The 23,840-nt window shown below is 43.7% G+C and overlaps 1 long non-coding RNA gene across 1 annotated transcript in view; it reads left to right on the top strand.

Moving 5' to 3' along the window:
* Positions 1–23,840, top strand: part of LOC149856732 (uncharacterized) — a 194,939-nt gene that overhangs the window by 89,339 nt on the left and 81,760 nt on the right. The window contains exon 4 of the long non-coding RNA XR_016444511.1: positions 3,691–3,778. This is a non-coding gene — a long non-coding RNA (uncharacterized LOC149856732). The remainder of the gene's footprint in view (positions 1–3,690; positions 3,779–23,840) is intronic.

Genomic DNA, 23,840 nt, shown 5'->3' with positions numbered 1-23,840 from the left:
TAGGTCTATCTAAGAGCTATCTATAAATCCTGCATTAGTCTAGCTCAGGATGCCTTGTAGACTACCTCTTCTGGTCTGACTTACTACATCCATTTGAAAGGATCTGCAGGGAAATGTCCCCAGACACAAGGCTGTGGAGAGTGGATGCAGAAATATATTAGCAACCATTACACTTGGTTCTGTCTGGAATTTATTTCTACAGAAAATACATTTAAGGCCCAGAACATGTTACAAAATGATTTTGCCTTGCTCTGCTTCTCTGTCTGTATGAGGGTGGGAGAAATAAGCTTCCTGAGAAACATAGGTTCATTTGGCTACACATGAGCAGTAACAAAAGAAACACTGGTGATGTTTGTGAGACTTCACCCTTCCATTTCCATACAATTTTGATTGTTAATTGGGTAAATTTTCAGCTTATGTTTTGTATTCTCCTGAGGTTTTTGGATTTGGCATCTATATGAATCCGGATCTGCTTGCCTGTCCCTTAACTTATTGAATATTATTTTATTCTGCTGCCTTCTCTTTCCACTAAGGAGACTGAATGAGAGTACCAATTACACTCTGGTGCCAAATTACTGATGCAACATCTTTTGCTCACCCCATGAGAAGGGAATTAGCAGAATGCCATAGTTCTTCATCTGAGTTACTTGGCCTATTATATCTGTTATAATTCTGTCTGGAATGATATTTGCATGACATGCAATTATAGCTTTTTCCATATTAAAATCTATATTGTATCTTTTCATTTCTCAGGAAGAAAAATCAAATTGTGTAGTGATACTTTATTGCTACAATAAGTTGCAAAGCTTTGGGGTTTAGAACTTTTAGTGTCCTTATACAGTAGGGTTGTGCGAAGCTTTGGTCCCTAATTCGATTTGAAGGAGATTTGGCTTGATTTGGTGGCTGAATCTCTGAATCTGAATTGAATCAGGAGGCCCTTTAATCTCTCTGAATTGAATTGGAACCCTCCAAATTGATTTGGAGAGATTTGGAAAGATTCGATGATTCAGACATAGACACAGCTTTAAATGTTTTTTCTACATACCTCAAGGTACCAGGCAGCTCATGGATGCTGTGATGGTGGGGTGGATGGAGCATCCCCATCCACTTCCAGTCTACTTCTGGGTCCACTGGGGAGCAAGCTGGGTCCACCCCCTGGCTCAGGGACTGGTGTCCCTGGGTCTAGGAGGGACACCCGGGGTCCCCCAGTGGTTCATCACCAGGCTGGGAGGGTGTTGAGGGCCACCCCCCACATGCTCAGTGGCAGACCCAGAAGTGGACCGGAAGTACTTCTGGTCCACTTCCGGGTTCACCATTGAGCGCATGGCGCCCCCCCCCACTCCCATGGGATTCTCCATCCGCCCCACCATCTCAGCACTCACAAGCCACGTCTGGTACCTCGAAGTGTGTAGCAAAAACAATCAAAGCTGTGTCTATGGCTGAACTGCTGATTCTCCAAATCAGCACCAAATCTTCAAATTTGGATTTGGCCAAATTGAATTGGGACAATGATCCAAATCAACTAATCGAATCACCATCCCTGATTCAGGTCAAATCCAAATCTGAATCAAATATGGCCCATTTTGCACACCCCTATTATAAGGTTAACTAGTGTTACCTTTTCCTACAGGAAGGCACTTTCATTCTAGCTGTGGATATGGAAAAAATTGTTATGGTAAGATAACCTGCACATGCAGTTTGCTGTAGAAAAATGTAAAGTAATGAGGTAAGGGAGTGTTGCTTACAGTTTAAACTGGGGCACAGTCAGCAAGAGAGGGACCTGAATTGATTCTGAATAACCTGCTTTATCCTTTACAGCATTTAACAGTGGGAAATGAGTTTTGAAACGTGTGAAAGTGATTTTGATTAAAAAAAAATAAACAAGACGATAGCAAGACCTCATTTTAGATATTGTGAAATGTAATAGGGGATCTTCTAAGAAGATCAGAGTGCTACAAAGATGTGGCATGTTCTTCATAATTATTCTTGCTATTGTGTTAGTCCCGGGGATCCCAGTCAGGGATTTAGGACTGCATTGTAATATTCCCTGTGCAAACATATAACACAAGGACTGTGTGTTCAACCATCTAGAGATTTAGACAAGGTACAGCAGGTGAATAAAGATGTGAACAAGGACAGGAAGCAGGACACTATAATGGGGAGCTATGGGCGGCTGCATAAATTGGGAGTCACAGAAGTCTCAGTAATGGCAGGTGATTCCTCAGGCTAGCCAAGGTTCACAGAGTGCTCTAATGGGAGCATCACAGAATTAGCCACTGAGTACAGTACTCTTGTGACTTGCAGTATTTTACCCGGGGTGTAATCATTATAGGGATCTTTTAATTCTTTCTGTTCCAGGGCACTGGTGCATGGTTTTAGGAACTTTCCCCCTCCTCTTCGTCCCAATGTCTCAATCACAGGTCTATCCCTTAAAACACAAAAACACACAATTGGGTAAGATTAATATTCACTTACAGTGAACCTTTTCACAAATAATATTCACTGGTTCATATGTTGTGCAGAAAGTGGGCAAAAGTCCCCAAGCAAATTCCTTTGAAATAATAAGTGGATCCTTTTTGTGAAGATGTTTTGAGACATCTGCCTAGGTCAAGTATGCAGCAGATTGCCAAACATAATGATAGCAGCAAATGGGGGAGATCAGACCTCGAAAAAAGGAATGGAAAAAGAAGGCACTAGAAAGTGCAGCCAAATGCTAGATGTTTGGTGTTAAAACGTGAGACACATGGGTGGGTTTGAGTTAACCCTGAGAAAAGTTAATTAATACAAACATATGAAAAAATAGGAATCCCATGGTAGGAACAGCAGGAACTCATATATTCTCTTAGCAGCTAAAAAGAATCATAATAGAACCAGAGATTTCTTAGCGTCTTGCTGGGGAATTTTTGTCTTTGAGTTTGCAACATTGGAAGGGTTGCTCCTTGCACAGTGATACATTCTCTTTTGGAAATTGGACCAAGAAAGAGGGGGGATGGAATCAATTACAAACCATATCAGACAACTAAGTTTAAACACAAGACCTCGCAAAGGCTTGCATGAAATCTTACTAGCAATATAAACAGGACTGGTGCCAAACTAAGCACCAGAAGTATTCAATAATAAAATACAGCTGTCTCCATTGGCATTTACCCACAAAAGTTTGTCATTTTTACTGTTAGAAATGCTGACAAAGAGAAATCTGTAAAAGGAAAACATTTTTTCAAAGAAGGGAGGTTTTCATGAACTGCAACCTAAATATTCATTTAACATTTGAACATTCCATAAAAATAATTTACGACATAATTTCTTCTTAGAAATGCATTTTGACTGAGTACTTTTCAGAGGCCTTGGTTGAGCTTGGCAATGTTAACAGCTTTGCTTTCAAATCCATAATTCTTAATTATTAAAATACTCTCTATACGCTTTTCTTGGATTCTAGCAAAGAACATCAAAGCAGGGGGCCTCTTTGCTTCAGCTTAATGCACACCATGTCAGCTAAGGAGGAAACAAGAGTGACACTGCTCTGCAGAGAGTATGAGTATGAGCTGCAGTCTGCAACCCTAACTCACAAAAACAGCCCCAAGAAAATCTGTAGGGCTTTTGGTATGAGTAAGTGCTGTTTGTTGAGGAAGGCTTTACAGAACTCAAGAGTATATGGAGGCACTCACTGTATCTTTTTCTCTCCAATTAAAGGTGAAGCTGAAGAAGTTCGGTATAGAGCAGGACTGGATCCAGGGGTCACCCTATCCACCACATTGATGAAAGTGAGTTGCACCCTAAGGTGAGAGAATTGATGTTCCTTGTGTGTGGGTCAAGTTTCCAGCTCTCTCACTCCTCTCGGATCAGACTAGACTGTAGAAACCCATGTGGCTTATCAACAAATAGGTGCCTTATAGGGCTGTGAGAAGCTTTGGTCCCTGATTCGATTTGGTGGAGATTTGGCCCGATACGGTGGCCAAGTCTCCGAATCCGAATTGAATCAGAGGACCCTTTAATCTCTCCGAATCGATTTGGAGAGATTCAGAAAGATTCAGAGATTTGGACATAGACACAGCTTTAAATGTTTTTTCTACATACCTAAAGGTAGCAGGCAGCTCATGAATGCTGCGATGGTGGGGTGCATGGGGTATGCCCCCCCACACTCCCTGGTGGGCCTTATCCCCCAGCATGCTCCTTGGGAGGGGCCCTCACATGCTGCCCGTGGACCTGGAAGTGGACCGGAAGTACTTCCAGTCCACTTCCGGGTTTGTTGCTGAGCATGTGGAGGGCGCTCCCCCTACCCCCCCTCGTGGGATGCTCCATCTGCCCCAACATCACAGCATTCACGAGCCGCCTGGTACCTCAAGGTATGTAGAAAAAACATTTCAAGCTGTGTCTATGGCTGTACTGCTGATTCTCTGAATCAGCATTGAATCTTCAAATTTGGATTCGACTGAATTGAATCGGGACAGTGATCCGAATCAATGACTTGAATCACTGTCCCTGATTTGGGCCGAATCCAAATTGAATACGGCCTGCTTCGCACACCCCTATTGCCTTATTGACTGATATGGACCTTTGGCTTGTCCAAAAAGGGCTTTCCCTCTGATGCCCCGTTTCAACTTTCTTTCTGTCTTTCCCTTCTCACAAAGGGAAGGAGTCAGGAAGATTTGTTAATGACACCAGCTTATACTTCCCTCTGCCTGTAGCCCTACATTTTTAAGGCACCATATAAATTTATAATCTTTCATAATTATAATTAATCAGTTTTCTAAACTTAAAGTGATAATGGGTGGATGCAAACTTTTGCTCTTCATATGCCCTCCCTTACAAAGCAGCGTATTGTTGTTTTCTAAGTATCAAGACAAAGGTCCTTAAGCTGAAAGCACTGAATCCCTGAGTATATTAAAAAAAAACATTGTAAAAAGCTCCTCTTGTTAAAATTATGGTCAGAGTAGTGTCCTCCTAGTTAAAATACTGCATAATCATAAAATTCAGCTTGAAAATTATATGATCGGTCTCAAAGCAACTGCCATCAACACTTCTCCTTCTATGTTCTGTACAATTTAAGTACTGATTAAATTCTACAAAGGTGGTCAAAAATGACATTTCAGCTTTGTGAAGCTAAAAGCTGGGATTGCTTTGAGCTTGTAGGTAATACACAGTCCAGCAATTATTAATGTTTAACTGAATGACATTGCAAATAATGAGAAGACACTGTAACTTTAAAAGAGTAATTTCTTTAAAGGCTGTGAGTGACTGTTATCATTTTTTTTTAATTCTATATTTATTCCAGCTTGGCCCTTAACTCTGAGCCACGCTATGTAATAATAATGGAACTGCTCAGACAGCAATTTACCAATGTGCTTGAGGCCCTGTCAAACCACATGGAGTGATGCCATAATCAAATTCATAATGTCTTATCTTCTTCAGATAAAGTAATCATCAAAGGAGTGCTGGCATGAACAGAGAAAAGATTCAGGGCACAGACATGCTCTAATGTAGCAAGCTGCAGCACAAATTGGGCTGTCCTTGTTTGCCTTTCTTCTCTGTCTGTGTTACCAATGGGTCTGACAAAGAAATGCTGCTGGCTTTGTTTCATGCCATTGATATGAGACAAAAGACCATTTAAAAAAATATATCTAGAAAGGGTTAAAAATGTAGACTGCTACTGGTTTTTTCCCCTCCTTTCCCTGCTCTTTCAACACCCTTATTGGCTGGCATTATAGAGAGTAAATCCACAGATTAGAGATTTTCAGTTAAATCAATAAAATATTGTTTAAAAAATGGAGTTAAGTGCATTATCTGTCCATTACTACATTATGGTTTGCCCTCAATCATGGAACCAAGACAAAGGTTCCCACAAGGCAAATAACATTTGTAGTTAACCTAACGTAGCCTTTTCATATCAGGGAGCTATTTCAGGTCACTCTTCTACAGAGTAATTAAGCATATGCCTAACTTTGAGCACATTAGCAATCCCAATGAAGACAATGGCACTGTATGCATGGTAAAAGACAGAGATATGCCTACATACCTTGCTGAGCAAGGGCCTAAATATGCAGTAGCCCAACTGTAAAAAAGAGAAGGGAACACCTGTTTGAGTATTTAAGGAGAAACCTGGCTCCTGTTGAACATGTTGGAGATTAGCTGTACCTTGTAAATCAGTTTGAAGTTCCTGCTATTGGTCTTACATGCATCTGGAGAGCCAGACTTGTTATCTGACTTTGGCACTACAAAAAATGCATTCAAGACCCAGCATTGGAATAGCAGCTTTGCAGAAACCCATACTTAGCTGCAAGACAATGAAGGCCCTATCCTGCAAGACGTCCGGAGCTTCCCTGATGGCAACGAGAGTCGAAGGCACTTGGCCTTTCTCAGGAGATTTCCAGCAATCTCCAAGATCGTGCCCTGGTAATTTAATTTTATACCATGAAGATATATATCTATTTTCCATGGGTTACATATGCAGGTAAACCACATAGTGTTAATGTATCTCAGGAGTTGTGCACCTGTAATAAAGGTAAGTTTACATGGGCCAAATATTTGGAGCATTTCTCACATACATAGTATGTTTGATTTTGGCCCCAATCTGGTAACAGACCCACAGTTTAGTTTCCAGCATGAATTAACTCTGCTGAAAGTTTGCACCAAAGTTGTATAATTCAAGTCCCAAATGTTGATTTAAAAAAAATTATCTTAAATCTATTTTAAGATCTCTAAAGCCCACAAGTGTACTATTCTGAGGGGGGAAAAACACAAAAAAGAATCAGTAAGAGAATGTACTGTGACACTCCAGAATTCTAATCACTCCTACACTGCAAGCGCCTTCATTTTATATTCTTTTACAGAGGGTTTTTATAAAGTCAGATTTTAGAATAACTAAAACCCAACATAACTGAAGGAGACAAAGCTGCACACTTGTACAAAAGAATGTTTTCCAGAAAAATAGCAATGCCTCTCTGCCTTGTGCTTTTATAACCATGCATAAACTAGACAGTAGTAGAGGCTAACACAGTAGGACTATATCTAATGTACCAAGCATTTTCCATGCTCACATCCCTCCTAACTTCAGTGCAAATCCATGGGACAAGTTCTAGCAGAACTTTGCTCCAGATGTGTCTACACTGGGCTTGATCCTTTTCCTAATGCTGCCACTAGCATAGAGACGGCTGCCCTCTGGTCTGCCAAGCAGAGAGAAAGCAGTGCCCATGGACTCTGGCTGTTTGGGTGCACAAAGCTCCTCTCTTTTCCACTGATCCTGTTGACCTCCAGGAACTTACCTAGGATTCAGGCTCCATGCCAATTCACAGCAAAAATAGGAAATTTTTTATGCTGGATTTTTAAAGAAAATGTTAATTATTTTCCCTCTCCTCTCCATCATTACTTTATTAGTGGCTTATTTCTCAGTGGTCAGGTCTCCTTGAGCATGTGGCAGACAGAGAAGCCAAACAGTTTTACAGAGTATGTAACATTGTATTGTGATTATTACTTTGGGTTGGACTTGTATTTTTTGAGCTGTTGTTGATGCTTGATGTGGTGATGGCACAGTCAGTTGTGATGGCCATTTGATGGCGTAGTCATTTTTCATGAGCCCAGAATAAGAAATATGATAAGGAAGAGAAAAACTTGGGGTTTTTTTCCGCCATCTGTTTGCTTTTGAAATGTTTTGTCTTCTGCCCAAGCATCCTGAGCATGAGTTTCATATACTCCATGGCGCCATGAACTGATATTATTGCAATTTAGCCCTTCCTTATTCCTCTACCCGAATATTTCTCTATGCATGCTCTTTCATCACGTATATAGGATTCAGAGTCTGCAATCCAAATATTTCAGCATCTTGGAGCAGTGGTTCAGAAGGAGAGCCCAGCTTTGACCATTACCTCTGGCTTTTGTCTCTGTAGCAGGCCAAAACAGACAACTGGAGCCAGTGCACTTTGGAGACATGCATTCATAAATTTATACTTACATCTTTGAGATAATATATACACATAGCTTAAATGACTATATTGTCATTTAAACATGTGATTTAAACAGTTAATCACATTTAAACATGGGATTAAACAGTGCCATAGGTCTGCAGAGAGACTACGCCTATACATTCATATTCTATGAGGGTAGTTGCCAGTGGATTATTGTGTGTATAAAACAAGAGCATTGGATATTTCGTGAGAGGCTAGCTCAAGAGTATCAGATGATCTCAATGCATGGTAATGCACAGGTAACTGAAGCAGCAAGAATGGAAAAGCAACACTAACAACAATAAGGCTGGAGCAATAGGGCGCCTGTACACATCACTGGACTACCTACAATAAAGGCTACCTACAAATACATTATCTAGGGACTTTTTTAATGTATTTCACATCCCTTTCACTCAATACCAAAGCAGCATCACTTGAGCACTGAGACACAGAGATGCTGTTGACTTTTTAACAGTCGGTTTAGACACATTGGGAACACAGTTCGCTTCATCACCTGATAGTTAACTATAGTACTTAAAGAACCAAGATAAATCTAGGTCAACAATGGCAACAAGAAGTTACCCTCCAAACCTTGAGGATGTCATTACATTTTTTGCACATTTTCTTTTTGCTTGATACTTTGGTGAAATTTTATTTCCTCAGAAGCACAGTCCAGGGATTAAAAAACCAAAACCAAAACAAGCTAGCAAAAAATACTTTTGTGTGGGGCAAATATGTAATAACTTAACTCTTCCAAGAGAAAATGGATAGCTATGGACATTGCCTTTCAGGTCCAATTTTTCCCACTTTGAAAATGCCTAAGGGGGCTTATTCCATATTGAATTTACTGCACATGGGACAGCTGGTTCATTTACATAGTTACCTGGGCATTGCCTTCCTGCATCAGAACAAAGATATGTTAAGTCCAGTATTTTCAGAGGCCAGTGAAACTTTAATGCTTTTGGTTGATAGACAATGCAAAAGAAATCTTATTGCAAAAGAAAAGAATATTTTCCAAATTTTCAATGAACTGAAAATTAGGTCCAAAGTTTGCTGGTTCCTTACCCCTCCCTCCCAACATCTCCAAGGGCTGGCATTTAACCAATTATCTGTAACCAATTTTTATTTAACTACTAGCCTCCAATACAAAAATAGAAATTGAATCAACCCAACTGAGATTTCCCATTAGTTACGACTGATTTCTGCCAGGCATAATCAATCAAACTGCAGGGAGAAGGGCCTGCCCCCACCTCTGCTGCTGTGGCTGGGCCTAGTGTCACCAGGGTACTGTTCATCACAGAGAGACTTCCTGAGCAGCATGGTATCCATGCTGTCTGCCAAGTTACAGAAACCAATTAAACTACTGAATAACTCCAATGGTGTCAGGTCTCTTTTCCTCCACCTTCATTTTTCTACACTGCTGAAAGACAGAGAACTTGCATGCGGTAAACAAAGACCTTGAGAGATGTGACAACTACCAGTCCAATATATGGATAGCTGACCGCTGTCTTTCATGTGCCTATGCATGTAGGACGTTGTTTAAAGTAAAAGGAGCCGAAGAACTATACCAGCTGGCTGATCTCCAGAATCAGTCCCTAGAGAGAGTTTTATTAGTAGTTAGTAACCACCAGTGCCCACAGCCTGCCAGCAACTGTTAGCAGAAGGCTGGCAGACGCAGTGTACTATTCTAATAAATTAGTGATAATGGGAATAAATTAATAACACAGAACCCACATGACATGTTTTTAATGCAAGTTTCAACGCACTTCCCAGAGGTATATAACAATGACTTGATTTTACATTCTGCTTAAGGTGACTTAAAATGTCTATTCCAAACCTTAGGAATGGATCTCCTGATGTGCGACTCCCTGCTCTCTTATCTGCCTAACTTCCCGTCTATAGTCTTAAAAGTTAGGGATGAAAAACATTCTTCTAGCACTCCAGGCCAGGCAGTGCTTAACTTCTAGTTCTGTGTTGCTGATATTAAGTCAGAAAAAAGATTCTGGCTCCATTCCTAAATTAAAATGCAGCTATAACATCATAAAATCACAGCACAGGGCAAAATACAGAACGCATGAACGGGACCTTGTGCTGGTGAATAAAATGTATTGAAATTTAGTCAGACTTATGAGAATTGATAGAAGAAATACTATTAAATGTCAGTCTGCCATTAGCCAGTTGAGCTGGGCAAATGTGGAATTTTTGGCTTGCTGGAAATGGGGGAAAATGGCTGAGGCTGAACAAAGGTGAAATTATTTACATTTTTCAGTGGAATGAGAAAAGTGAAACATCCAATTTTGCTTTTAAGTTATTTAACTCTATACATGACTTTCATTTGTGAGTATTTTTATTAATTTCAATATTTTTAAAACATCCCATTCTGCTTCAGAATTAGAAGTTTAAAGGTTTAATTGAAATGAATTGAAATTAGGATTCCCCCAACCTTAACATTTTTAATCCAAAACTATTTGCTAAATTCAACCTTTATTCAGAAATCATTCCAGTCCCTCTGAAACTCCATTTCAGTAATCCTTTTTATTGAAAACATTTCTTCCACCTCTAGGTAGTACTTTCCCTTGGGTAAATACTGGTATTTCCTACCACAATGACTTTAAAACATACAGAGATAAGCAACCATATAAGTATGTTTGTTAAAGCAGAGCATCTAGCTTCAGCATATCTGAAATGGGAAATGGGAGTGGGAAGGCAGGGCAGGGCATTTTACATTTTTTATTAATAAGTCTTTACCTGAATAAGCAGTCCTTTTATAAAATATTGTTCATATGGATGCCAGAACTGAGATCCATAATTGGATTTTGGCCTTTGACCTATTCTGGAGCAACAGTGCGATGGAGCTACACATTTTTTATTCCATAATAATGGTTTATTCCTCTATACTACACAGAAGTCCATATATATTTTAGAGATTTATATTCCTACTTTTTAAAAATGAAAACCTCCAAACCAACCAACCATAGGCAACTCAAAACAGACTTCTGTAGCACTTATTATTTGAAATACTGTAGAAAATATTGATTTATTCCCATAGTGTCCTAGGTAAGTGTTGTTTTCTCCAATGTGTACATGGAATAAGTAGGTTCATGCTAGCTAGTCCAAAGTCAGTGGAAAAATTGAGAATAACGGCCGGTATTTTTGGAACCCAGACCCCACATGCTAACTACTTAAAGGCACTTCGAAGTACAACAACAATGAATAATTTCAAATAGATTAATTATGTTATACTGGTTTATGTTTGCACTATATTTTGGAGATGCTATAGAAGGACTAACCATATTAATTATAAATAATTATATATTCAATCTTATAGTTCAGCAAAAACAATATTTTACTCTGGGTTAGATATTTCAGCTTGGAAAACAGCTGCAATTTATGTGCAATCACTGCTTTTCATAATGATTTTTATAAGAGAACTGAGGCCACACTCATGGGAATGTGTCAGTGATTTCACAGTCCTTCCAAGGGAAGCCCAAGGAGATTCCATTATAATGTCAACATGGAATGAAAGGAAACATCAGCATGTCTACATGTGCTATTAATGCACCTTAAGCTTACTGCGCAGTAAAATAAGGCACAGTAAGCTTTGCCCAGGAATGTGTCTACACGTGCACTCTGTCAGGAGCAGATTTGTGCCCAGTGGAAGTAGGCAGGTCCAGGCCTGCTCCTGCCCTGATCTGCTCTCCAGCAGCCAGGAGAGCTGCAGGCTGGGTCCAGTTGCATGGGTGCCAAGGGTGCTTTTTAAAAGGCTGCCCCTCACCTTGTTCCCTGGCCACATGCTTCTATGCCCAGCATAGCCTGCAGCCTGCTGGCACAGCCCCCTAGGATGCTGTCCCCAGAGCCTGTGCCCAGTGCGCTATGGCTGCTTCTGCCCCAGGCCCTGGCAGCAATGATCTGCTTGCTGCTGTGCTTGCTGCACTCCACAGTGACAGTGACTGCCATCTGCCCATGCGGGCCTCAACCTGTCTGCCCCACGCTGCCACACAGCCAGGTGCAAAGCCCAGTCTGTGGCCTGCTTCCCCCAGGCCATTGGCTACCAGCTCCTGGGCCACCTCCTGAAACCTGTGGCTGGTCTCCTTCCAAATGACCCAGGCCATGTTCCAGGAACTACTCCACTAGCTTGGCCTGCACCTGGAGTGGCAGCCCACCACCATGTGACCACCTCGCCCTGCAGAGACCTGAGTGGCCATCACCCTCTTGAAGCTCGCCATGCCTGCCAGTCACTTGTTTTGGCTGGCCACCTGTTTGGGATGGACAACGTGATTGCTGGAGAGGCCATCCTGGAGATCTGTGGTGCCCTCCAGGACTTGCTGGACCACACTGTGCTCCGGGTCACTGATCCCCTGGAGGTGGTTGTAGGCTTCTGAGCCCTTGGTTTTCCACAGTACACTGGGGCCCTAGACAGGACACATATCCCCATTACCTGCCTGCCTTGGGGGGACCACCCATACTACTGCTGGGAGAGCCTCCACTCGGTTATGCTTTAGGCTGCGGGAGACCACCGAGGCACTTTCACAACCATCGGTGCCAATGCCTGGATCTTCTGGAATTCTGCCCTGTCAGCCCTGGTGGAGAATGGGTGCTTTTTCACTAGGTGTCCTGGACCTGCAGCTGGGCAATATGACTGTCCCACCCCTCCTCATCTGGGGCTGGTGGAGGCGGTGCATGCAGAGAGCACTGGCTGATGATGGAGGTGTCCTTGCAGGTGCATGCCCACAGGCAGCTGGTGCTTTTCCCCTGTAAGCAGTTGCTGGACCTGCAGAGCCAGGAGAGAGAGGCTCTTTGTGAGAGTTTGCAACATTTCAGAGATAATGTGTACTGTATCAAGGGGCTGTGCACTGCCCAGTCTCAGATCTGGTGTTGTGTGCATACAGGTGTCCAGGGGTCATGGTAAATTGGCTGCATGGACCTTGCCACAGGCAGCCACCAGCCAAGTCCTCCATTCCAACTCCCTCCACAAGGGCAGGTGGCCTGCATGGCACTTGCTGTCCAGGGTGGGGGGTGAGGGGTTTCTACTTTCCTGCCATGGCGGGGAGTCGGACTAGATGATCTACTCAGGTCCCTTCCGACCCTAGCAACTATGAAACTATGAAACTACTAGGCTAAGACATGGAGCCAGCAGCCTAGGCCATGACCCCTGCCATGCATGGCCTGTACTCCAAGTGTGCCCTGAGAGTCTTCCAGGCACACTGCAACAAGCTGTTCGATTGCACTGTGGGGTGCCTGACCCACAGCATCCTTCTAGTGCTGATCAGCAGGGTGCCCTGGGTGCAGCTGAGAATGTGGTGCAGGGCCCTGAGCTTCAATGGCACCCCAGGCTAGCCCGTGCCTCCTTGCAATGTGCACCATCACCTGGAGGGGTATCTCTGCCTACACTACAAGAGCCTGATTTCCACAGCCAAGGAAGAGATTGCTGTTGCCATCAATGAGTTTCTGTGCGTGTGACAGGCCCTAGCTGAGAGAGTGCTGGCTTCTCAAGCTGGGAGGGGTGCATGGGGGATGCACTGCCTCTTGCGTCCCTGTGTGTTGTGGGGAGCTTTCCCAGACAGGGCCAGGAAGGGAAAAAAGAGGAAGGGAGGGGAAGGAATGGAGGGGGCTCTCACCCCCCCTGGCTCCAGGCATGCAGCCTGAGGACCCTCCTCCTTGTGCAGGGCTTACCAGGAGGGCACACAGGCACTCCCAATGGTCAGACTCTGTCCCTGCCAGTGGTGAGGTGGTGCAGCTGCCTGCAGGGCCCTGGGGTGTGGAAGCACTGTGTGGAAGCGTGCAGAGGCAGCTTCTCACCACTTGGGCCATCCCCAGCCTGTCATTCCCTGGTGCCTTGAGGGCCCTCCTCTGGAGAGTGCTTGTCACTGGTGGGCCATGGCAGAGGCTTCAGCAGCCTGCCCGTGCTGGAGTGGACATGGCGGGCCTAGCCAGGGTCTCATGAAGCCATGGCCAGGATACAGTCTGCCTGCTACATGAAGGGCATGGTCCCGTGGTCAGCCCCACAGGACCACTGCTGGTTGTGGTCTGTGACATGGACCCACTGGGTCCCTAGGACCTTGACCTTGATGTGGCACTGGCACCCAGACCACTGATGGCAATATTCCTGCATGCAGAGCACCATCATTTCATAGATATGAGCATTTGACTGGCTTCTCCAGGCAAACTCCCTCAGTACCTTGACATTGCCCCACACCGCAGTGAGGTTGGCAGTCTCTTCCCCCAACCAACTGGGGCCCCAGGAAGCTGTTTGTGGTGCTGGGGGTGCTGCTACTTAAGCTGCTGCTAGGGGTCTTGAGGACTCAGGCAGGGACTTCAGATGCTGGCAGGGCTTAGCACATGCCCACAGTGAAGGGGCATGGTTACTGGGGGGTGGGCAGCTGGGTGGCACAGGCACCGGGGGCAAGAGCCAGGGTCTGTGAGACAGCTACAGCTGGCACATGTTCACGTTTGTGAGACCCAGCACCCAGAGGCAGACAGAAGGTAGCACAGGCCCCAGAGGTCAGACCAGGGGTCTGAAGGCCAGCATGGGATAGCCAAGGAGCTGTCCTTGCCACGTGGCTGGAGAAACTCCTAGCCACATGGCTCTGCCCCAAATAGGAGGCTGGTTCCCTGCTGGTTCAACTGTCCAGGCGCAGACTTACACCAGAGTCAGCATCTACATGTACACTACTGCACATTGGCTAATGTGTGGTTAATCTAGTCCCTGAACTTACAGGGACTAGCAAACTGCTTCTTAGACTAATTTACTGCACAGTAAATGCTGTGCATGTGTAAATGGTGATGCCTTACTGTGCATTAGATTAATCTAATGTGCCTCATGTAGATGCACCCACTGACCTTAAAAGAGGTGCCTGAGGCCGAAATACAGAAAGGGACTTAGGTGGCATAATGCTGAGCACTGCAATGTCTAACATTTAAGTAGCTGACCCCTGTCCGCAAACCCACAACCCTGAATTAGGTGCTTCAGAGTGGCATTTCCAAAACATATTGTGCAGTGAGGGGCTGCTGAAAAGCAGCCTAAGGAAGACAATACTGAGGACAGGGGTGCGCCTTAACATTTGCTGCTCTCTACAGCTTCAGGACTAGCTCAGCACTTACCAGTGCTGGTAGGTGCTGCTTCCCATGCAGGATTCACAGCGTAGATCCCATTCCTGAAGGCAGGCACCTATGAGTCTTTTTCCACCTATAAAGATGGTGGTGACACACAGGGGTGACACACAGGAGAGGAAGGTAAAGGTGGTGCCCCCTTTAATCCAGCAACTTTCTGGATCTGGGACACCCAGGTTCAAATCCTACTTCTGTCCAATGGGGCACCAAGAATCCCTCTTGTGGAAACTGTGTTACTTTCCATAGCAGAATTAAATTGGGCCAGTGAGGAAGAGGATCAGTGACTGTGTAACAGAAACAGGCCCGGGAACCCAGGTCTCCTTGCTTGCACGTAGGTGCCCTAAGCATTCCTGTTTGCTCTTGCTTTCCTCTCTCTGAACTCATGCATCTGTAAATCTTTTGTGAGAGGTGAACACCTGCATCGCTGGTGAGGGTCTCTATCCCATACCCCAGAATACCCCATAGCCCTGTGGTTAGAGTGGGTTTTAATGCCATCAAGCAACAGAGGACCTGGGACCCAAACTTCTCACATCCCAGATGAGAGCTCTGACCATTGAGCTATTGTCCAAGAAGATCACCTCCTTCTTGTGTCATTTTAAAGAAGGCAGCAACTACCACTGCATGGTGTGCAGAGTCCATCTGGGGCTTGTGCTCTGGAAATTGCCCACTGGCTCTCAGGGGAGAGAGGCAGAGAAAGGTCTTGGTTTTGAACTGTGGCAGGAGATGCCAGGCTGCCCAGCCCTAGGAAGGCTGAAGTTTTTCGGGGCATGCATAGAAGCCATATTTTAGACATTTGGGGAGTTTTGTAGTCCAAGACTTAGGTACCTCCAGGGTTGGGCAGCAGCTGAGCAGGAAAGTGAGGGTTGTAGTTGTGAACTTAGGAGCTATCTCAGTCTCTTGTTTTTGGACCGGTGCCTTAATATTTTAGAACAAAGTGCTGGGCAATGTGATGGAGTGCACTGATCTGGTCCACAGTTTGTCAGGAAAAGGGTTAATTCTCCCTTCCTGGGGTTAGCTGCAAGAACACAGCTGCCTGCCCTGACTGCAGAGATGTGCCAGCTGTGGAGAGTTAATTAATTCCCCACAGGAACTTTACAAAAGGGATGTGCTGGGGAGCGGAAAGGCCTTAGTCTGGTGGTGGTGGGCTAGGAGGAGGAGCCCTGTGGGAGCTAGCTGAAGTGGGGTTGAAGGGTAGAATGGGAATAGGAGTTTTCCTGTAAAAATGAGCCAGGCTCATTTCAAGGGAATCCTTGTCCTATGTGTGTTTGTCCTTAAAGGAGCATGGCATGATTTCTTTGACAAGGAAGTGCAACCTAAAGGGGAATTAACTTCTGATAGCGCAGGATCCTTTCCTTCTCGAAAATGACTGGCAGTTTGTTGCAGAGTACTTTTTTTGACTCTCAGGGAAAAAAAGCCTCTAACTCAGCAGATGCCTGCCACCACTCCGGCAGAATTAGTCTCTAATATACATGCCTATCTAACACTGTCAGTAATGTGCTGGGAGTTGGAAATGCTGGGGGGTGTTTGTTTCATCCCAAACACCTTATGTGTTGTGGTTTACTTGCATAATTGGCACAGCTGCCCCAGTTCCCACCAGCTGAGGGTCCAGCCTACTGTGCTTTGTCAGGCAGCAATCACCTACCTGGATGCTGCAAGTGAAATACCAGACAACCATTTAAGCCGCCAGCATCCAAGCCGCGTGGAGCGGTACAAAAAGAGGGGAACTTGCACTCGGACCAAAGCTATAAGGAAAGCAAATAGACTGCGCAGCATCTCCAGAAGCTCAAAACCCACAATGGCTCTTAAGCAAAGCCAATATTTTTGCAGACACTTAAGTCATAGCCTTTAAAAATACAAACATCTAGATAATGAGAGGAACTTTGAATCTGGCTTCAGTGTTTTGGGCAGGATGACATTGTCAGCTATTCTATTTTGTATCGATTCCCACAAAGCTCAGTTATTCCCAGCCTTCCATTTCAGACACAGCACCTTGTTTTCCTGTATCTTGAAGCAAAGAAATTAGATAAAAACTATTGATTAGCAAGGCACAGAGGGGAGTGATGTGTCTGTAACCTTCCTTTGTCTCGAAGCTCTGCAGCTGAGGCAGCAGTAATAGGATTCTGTGCGAGTGCGACTGGGATGAGGTCACACTGCTGAGAATGGAATGAAAACACCGCAGTCAGCGCGATCGCTCGCTTCTCTGATAGTTTTTGATATTGTTTGTCAAATTGTGATTTGAAGGTTATTTCTCTGGAGGCAAAAGTTGCATTATTTCTCTTCTGCACTTGGCTAGCTTTTAAAAATCATACATTTCTCTAAACAGTACCCTCCACCTTCTCTTAAAGTTTTTGATGGGGGGGGGGAGATCGTACACAGAGATTTCCCTCACCATTATAGTAGCACACTTATTTGTTAGAGTCATGGAGATTGGTTGGACTTCCTCCCCGGCACACCCTTTCCCCGCTCCGTTATTACTGGATGAAGGACTAAAATGCCCCTCAGTTCCAACAAAGTTTTAATAAGGAGTTTCAAGGAATAGGATTCAGGTAACAAGGTGCATAGTGTGGTGGTGCCATTACTCAGATGAGAGAGAAATGATACTATCCGAATTGCTGTTCAGTGTACAGAACCAGACCTCCCATCGCACGTAGAGCCACTACCGAATCTAACACAAATCACAGAAATCCACAAAACTTTTTTCCCTCTGGAAATGACTCTGCTTATCAATCTTTGCAAGTTGTGGGGTTGGGGAGCAGTATTTCATGTGGGGAAACTGAGACAGCCAAGTTCAGTGGCTTGTCACATCTGATGGAGCCAGGGGGCTACTGTTCAGGAACCTCTGGTCCCTGGGCTTCATTTTAAAAATGTGGAGGCAATTTGTGTTCTGCTCCCCATACAGAGGAAGCAAGGTAATTGTACATCTCAACTGAGGTTCAGTTAGTTTCCACAAATCAGAGGTAAAAGTTTAAGCTCTGTTAGCCTTGCCTGCTTTTCCTAAAATAAAGGCTGTATAGATATAGAGGTACTTGGATAAGAAAATCCACTTATACTCTCCATATGGTACAGTGCTAAGCACACACTCTAAGCACATTAGCTTGAACAAGCAGTCACCTGGAGTAACAGGGCAAAACCAACAATCTTGAGTCAAGTGGCATGTTTCTCTGCTTATGTCCCATCCCATCAGCAGAAAGGTGGGGAAGCCGTTCTCCAGGACAGCTTCATGATGTCCCCTCATGAGGGCCTGCTGCCTTGGGGATCTCTGGAGGAGGCAGCAAGCCATTCCCTTACTGTCTTCTCAACCCAGCAAAATGAAGATCTGTAGGCTGTGCTTGCCTACCACAATATGTGGGACTACCGACTGTTTGCAACGTGAGCTTGTGGCTTGGTAAGAAAGCATGCACTGGACCATGGGCAGGCTGGGCCTCCGGCTCTTCCACATGCCTCTGATGTGACATCGGGGGAAGCCACTCTTTCCCCTTTGGTTTCCCTATCTGAATGGAGGGGATAACCTTTCTCCAAGGCTCTTATGAGACTTTGTTCTTTAATGTCCAGAAAGTCTTTCATTGACAGTGCAGCTAGAGGACAAAATACATGGCTGGATGGCCTCTTCCCTCACCTGGTGGGGATAAACGGCCTTGCTTTGGATATCTCCCTGAAGTACTGCCTCTTGCTGAGAGGGCTGCCACAAACAGCAAAGTCTTATTCATCGCTGTTGTACGTCTCCACAGCCCTGCCAATATTTAGGCATTTTCAAGGTAGCTTGGAGTTAGTCCTATCATTTTAAATTAGAGCTGGGGCTGAAATGCCGTTTCCACATGGGCTGCCTATTAAATGAACCATTGATTGTTGGAGGACTCAAATCACCTGGTGCCTGAAAAAGTGCCAGCTGGCTGGCTGCTTTCAAACTGATGAAATTACCCAATGGTGGCCTGGGGTCGCAGTACATATTATCTCATTGGTATTCAACACTGAAGCAACAGCCCCAGAGGGGCATGAAGAATGAAGGGATAGATATAGAATAGCAGAGATTAGGAGAGAGGAGTGAGAAGGAAAAGGCTTAAAAATGTTAATCGCCTTATTCCTTAGAAAACTGGCAATTGCAATCACTAAATAAACCAACCCGCTATATTCCTGCATATCCCTGGGAGTAAAGACTTAATTGACACATTTCTCTCTTCACTTAGACCTGTGGCAAGAGACAGGTTCTCAGAAACTCTTCTTTCCTCTGCTAGCACCCACACTCCTGCAGCAGCTTTTCCACCTCCATCCAAAAAACATCATTAAGGGTGGTTAGTCATAGGGACATGCAACTTTTCCTGTAAGACAATTACTTGGTGTTACAAAGATGTGAAACCCTCATTCAGGGTTAGTAAGGTTAGGGTGGCACATGAATGGGCATCCTTGTGATATCCAGAGGGAGAACCTGTCAGGAAATTGGCTGTACCCCTACAGAGAGGCAAACTTTTTACATTTAATCTCTCAAATGTTTTTGGCTGCTATTCTGCATATTTTTTGTAGTTGGTCATGTATCTCTCGGTAAGAGCTAAAGAATTCAGCCAGGTGAGAAGATCATTGTTTCTCTGCTTGTACCCGCATCTGCTCAGGCCGACAAGGGTTATGGACACAGGTAGCAGCCAGCAATGCCCACCCTTCTCTTCCCTGCTCCCATGTCACTTTGCTTGGTGAAAAGATGGGATGTAACTTGGCACTCCTGAGCTGCTTGTGCCCCCCCGCCCCCACCAAGCAGGATGTGTCTCTTCTTTGCAGGACCAGGAAACCCTGCTACAACATCAAAGAACAAATATTAGGCTGAGAACAGAAAAATATGAAAGGAAAAAGAGCAGGAAGGGAAAGAAAGAAGGCTGCCACTCCATCAGGATACAGGGACAGAAGACACTGTAGAGGGACACCCATTTGCCTGTTTGGCTAAATAGTGTTAGCTGAAAAAGCTGTGCCTCCTGCATTAGGCCTCACATGACTCTGTGGGGGAGAGAAGCATTATGATCTCCTTCTTACAAATGGGAAAACAGAAGGAAAAAAAGGGCTTATGTCTAATTTTCAGAGTTGTGGTGAACACCTCCATCACGCCACCTGAAGTCAATAGGATCTACACTACTAAAACCAGAGGCTTGGTGTGTCATGGTTCATAGATTCACAGAAGTTCAGGGCTGGAAGAGGCCTCTTGAGATCTTCGGGTCCAGCCGCCCTTGTTCTGGGCAGCAAAGGCTGCTGAAGTCAAATAACCCTGGCAAGGTGTGCGTCTTATCTCCTTTCGAAGATTTCCAGGGCAGGTACTTACTCCACCCCTGCTGAGAGTCTTTTCTGTCATGCTGGTTGTCCACATTTGGTGGATGCTTTAAAAAAATTGGCCCAAATGATTAACCTGAATTGACACAGCAAGGTATGGAAGAGCCAGGTATAGAGCTTAACTCTCCTGATTCTCATATTTTTAATGTACCCCAAATTACCCTCCATTCTTCTTATGTGAAAATTGTGTCTTCCTATATTTTACATTGTTCTGTTTTAATTGACAAGGCTGTATATCTGCATCATGGTCCTTGATGGCCAGTCTGCCATGTCTAATGAAGAAACATGTCTGCCACTACTTTAAAGCCTTCCCTGCTTTCACCTCCACACGTACTGTTGATGGGAGTTACGTCCCACTGTATTGTTCTTTGTGGAGGTGTTTGTAGGAATCTGTTGTGTGACAGTCAAGGAGTACAGCATGCTCAGGATGGACCTCAGAGCATTTCGTTGCTGACCATCCTAAGGGGAAGGAAGCACTGCAAAAACAGTGAAGAGAAATGGACTGATTCTGATTGAAGTTATGGGAATTTTGTGAGTGGTGCAAGTTCTGGGCCTCATGTTGCAGCTTTGGGAAACCTGCTATTCTTCTTTGCAGCTCAGATGCTAAACAGACATTTCAACACCAAGCATTTTTCTTCTCCCCTCTGTTACCCCAAACTGCCAGAATTAGAAGGATCCGGCATCAGACAGGAAGTCAGTTTTGTTTAATTTATCTCAGATTTATTTTGTGACATTTCCTGGATACATTTCCCCATCACGTTATTAAACAAGAGCTTATTTTCTGGAGGTTAGGGTTCCAGCTCTGGCTATATTTCAGGACGACAGGAACTTAAATAATGTCAACACTGAGAAATAAGAAAGTCTCTTTCAGGTGCATTCTGCAGGAGATGGTTCAGAGCTCTCCTATTGCTCTTACTCGCTGGCTGTGGGCCTTTAAAAGTGTGTAATCTTGTTTTTGCCTTCATTTGCAATGTAAACAAAATTTTTTAATAGAAAATGGAGAAATCCATCTGCAAAAATACATGTGTTTTAGCAATTTGTTTCCTTAATTACAAAGATAAATCTTCATTATTTGGCAACAGCACAACAAATATGCTTTTGCATGTCTAGTTCCTCAGGGAGAAAGTGGATCTCCTTAAAAAAAATGCAACCATACATCCACATAGTTCTCATAATTTGCCTCCCAATTTGTGGGAAAGGCTTTTTTTTTAATCCATGGGAATAATGCTTGGTTGTGATTCACAGGACATCTACCTTTCTGGGCAAAGTCTGACTCATGAGATTGGTACACAAAGTACCAGGATCACCCTGGCCTGATCTCATCGTGCTGTGAGTAGTGATGAGTAAGCCACTTTTGACTGACGTGAATGGCAGCTTCCCAGTGATTTAACTTAAGTTTTGCCCATGTGTGCTGGTGCTTGCCCTTAACTGTTTTGGGTTGGCTCAAGTTAGGGATAAGCCGAAACCAGATCCACAGAGCTGAGTGCCTCTTATGGCTGTGGGAAGTGTAGATTCAGACCAGAATTTTGTAGTTTGGTTTCCTCTGTGGTACAAAGGGTCATCTGAATGCTTGAGAGGCCATGCTGCTAGTTTCTCTGGAAATGGGTTTGGAAATATCATGGTGGGATTTTTTCTTGCGGCACTGTTAATGCTACTTACTAGTTTCTGAGCAATATTCTTCCATGCATTATGTCTGCTTCCTATCTTGATAATGACTAGCAAAGAGAAAACAAATAAATGATGAAAATGTTCAGACTTCAGAAAGTGCTCACATTTGGCTACATTCAGTAACCTAGATGCAAATTTCATTTACTTTTTTTTTTTTAAAGACAACTAGTTCACCCATTCCTAACTACAGTGCATTTTAAAAGCAGACCAACTAGATGCAATTTTTGATAAATACTTTTAGAACCTTTAAGCCATCCCAAAATTGCCTCCTAATGAAACTGGGGTTGATAACAATCTTTTATGTCAGGTTTTCAAACACAGACCTTAGCACTGCCAAGGGAGCTAAACAGATGATGATGTGGCCCGTGTGTTCTGGTCTGCAGAAGTCGTTGCTGTTTTTCTCTGGTGGTAGACAGCTGTATGTCACAACAGGTATCGTCAGCAAAGCAGCTTGGGATGATTAATGGGAGATGGAGACTAAATTCTACATTTGGGATAATCTCACACAGCTGGTTTCCATTTTGTACCTAGGTAATGACTGAATTGAGAAAAGCAGGCTCTAGAATCAGCACCAGTCTTGAGTACTAGGTTTACAGAAAAGTCCTTTTCCATATCCTCCTAAGAAACAACAGAACAGCAGAATGCCTGCCTTCTTCCTGTGAACACATATATTACTTCAGCTTGAGAATGAGTCAGAAGCTTATTGTGTAGGTTGAAAATGACCCTGAGGCTTCGCCTGCCTCTTTACACATTCATCCAATTAAAGTGAACATTTCCAGTGGTAACCCATGCCTTCAACAGCACATGTGCCAGTGTTGAGAGAGGAAATGCATCTTTGTTAATGCAAATATGCAAAAAATGTGTCAAACTAAGGAGATCTATGACCAATTCTTTGCATTTGGTGCTGATTTTGGTGATAATTTCTGGTTTGGTTTTGTTTTGTTTTTTTCCAGTTACCAAGCTCTTTTAGAGGGGTTTTTTTTGTTCCTTTTTCTTTATTTTTCATTTTTTAAAATGAAAATCTTTTCTGGAGCTGTCATTTTGTTTGGAGAAACTAACAAATCTATATTCTGTTCCATTATAATTTAATAAATAAGTACCCTCTGTAATTTCCACACATTCATCATTTGTCTTCGACAAGATCAGTGACTCTTTTAATATGGAGACATGGAGTTTTCCACCAACCGGACTTGGTTTTTGTATGTCAGTTGTTGGACATCACTTATGTACTATCAACATGCTGATACACAAATAATTTTTGTTCCCTTTCTGATTAAAAAAAGACAGTCCTGCATCTTGCCCCTACAAAAATAAATATAAAACACCCACAGTGCATTGAATTCATTTTATGCTATACAAACCCTACACCAATTAGTACAAAATAGCTCTAAGCAACATTAAATATTAAAAATGACTGAATTAAACTCAGATTCATATTGTAGAGTAAAGCTGGATGGATGATTGGTATGAAATAATTTATTCAACACACCTGCATTTTTTTCTGTTTTCTGATTCTGCATGAATGGATTTTAAGAAATGACTTTGTTATACTGGGTGCATCTACATGTGATCCTATGTCTCCGTAGCAATGTGTTACAGAGACGTAGCACCCGTGAGCAAAACCTGTGACGCCACAGCTGCATCGCTGTAGTGATGTGCTGCCCCGATATAGCGTGTTGCGAGGTGACATGGTCCCTAAAAATAACCACGTGCATTGTGCATGGTGCAGTACCGGCTGTTACTGCACCATCTTTTACTACTTCCAAAAGTAAGTACTAATTGACAGCACAGTAACAACAGCACCATGTGCCGATGCAC

This window comes from Crocodylus siamensis, chromosome 10 (assembly GCF_052110815.1).
Source record: "Crocodylus siamensis isolate JL-2025a chromosome 10, ASM5211081v1, whole genome shotgun sequence".
Lineage (NCBI taxonomy): Eukaryota > Metazoa > Chordata > Crocodylia > Crocodylidae > Crocodylus > Crocodylus siamensis.
The sequence above is the reverse complement of the archived record's forward strand: the minus strand, read 5'-3'. Positions and strand labels throughout refer to the sequence as shown.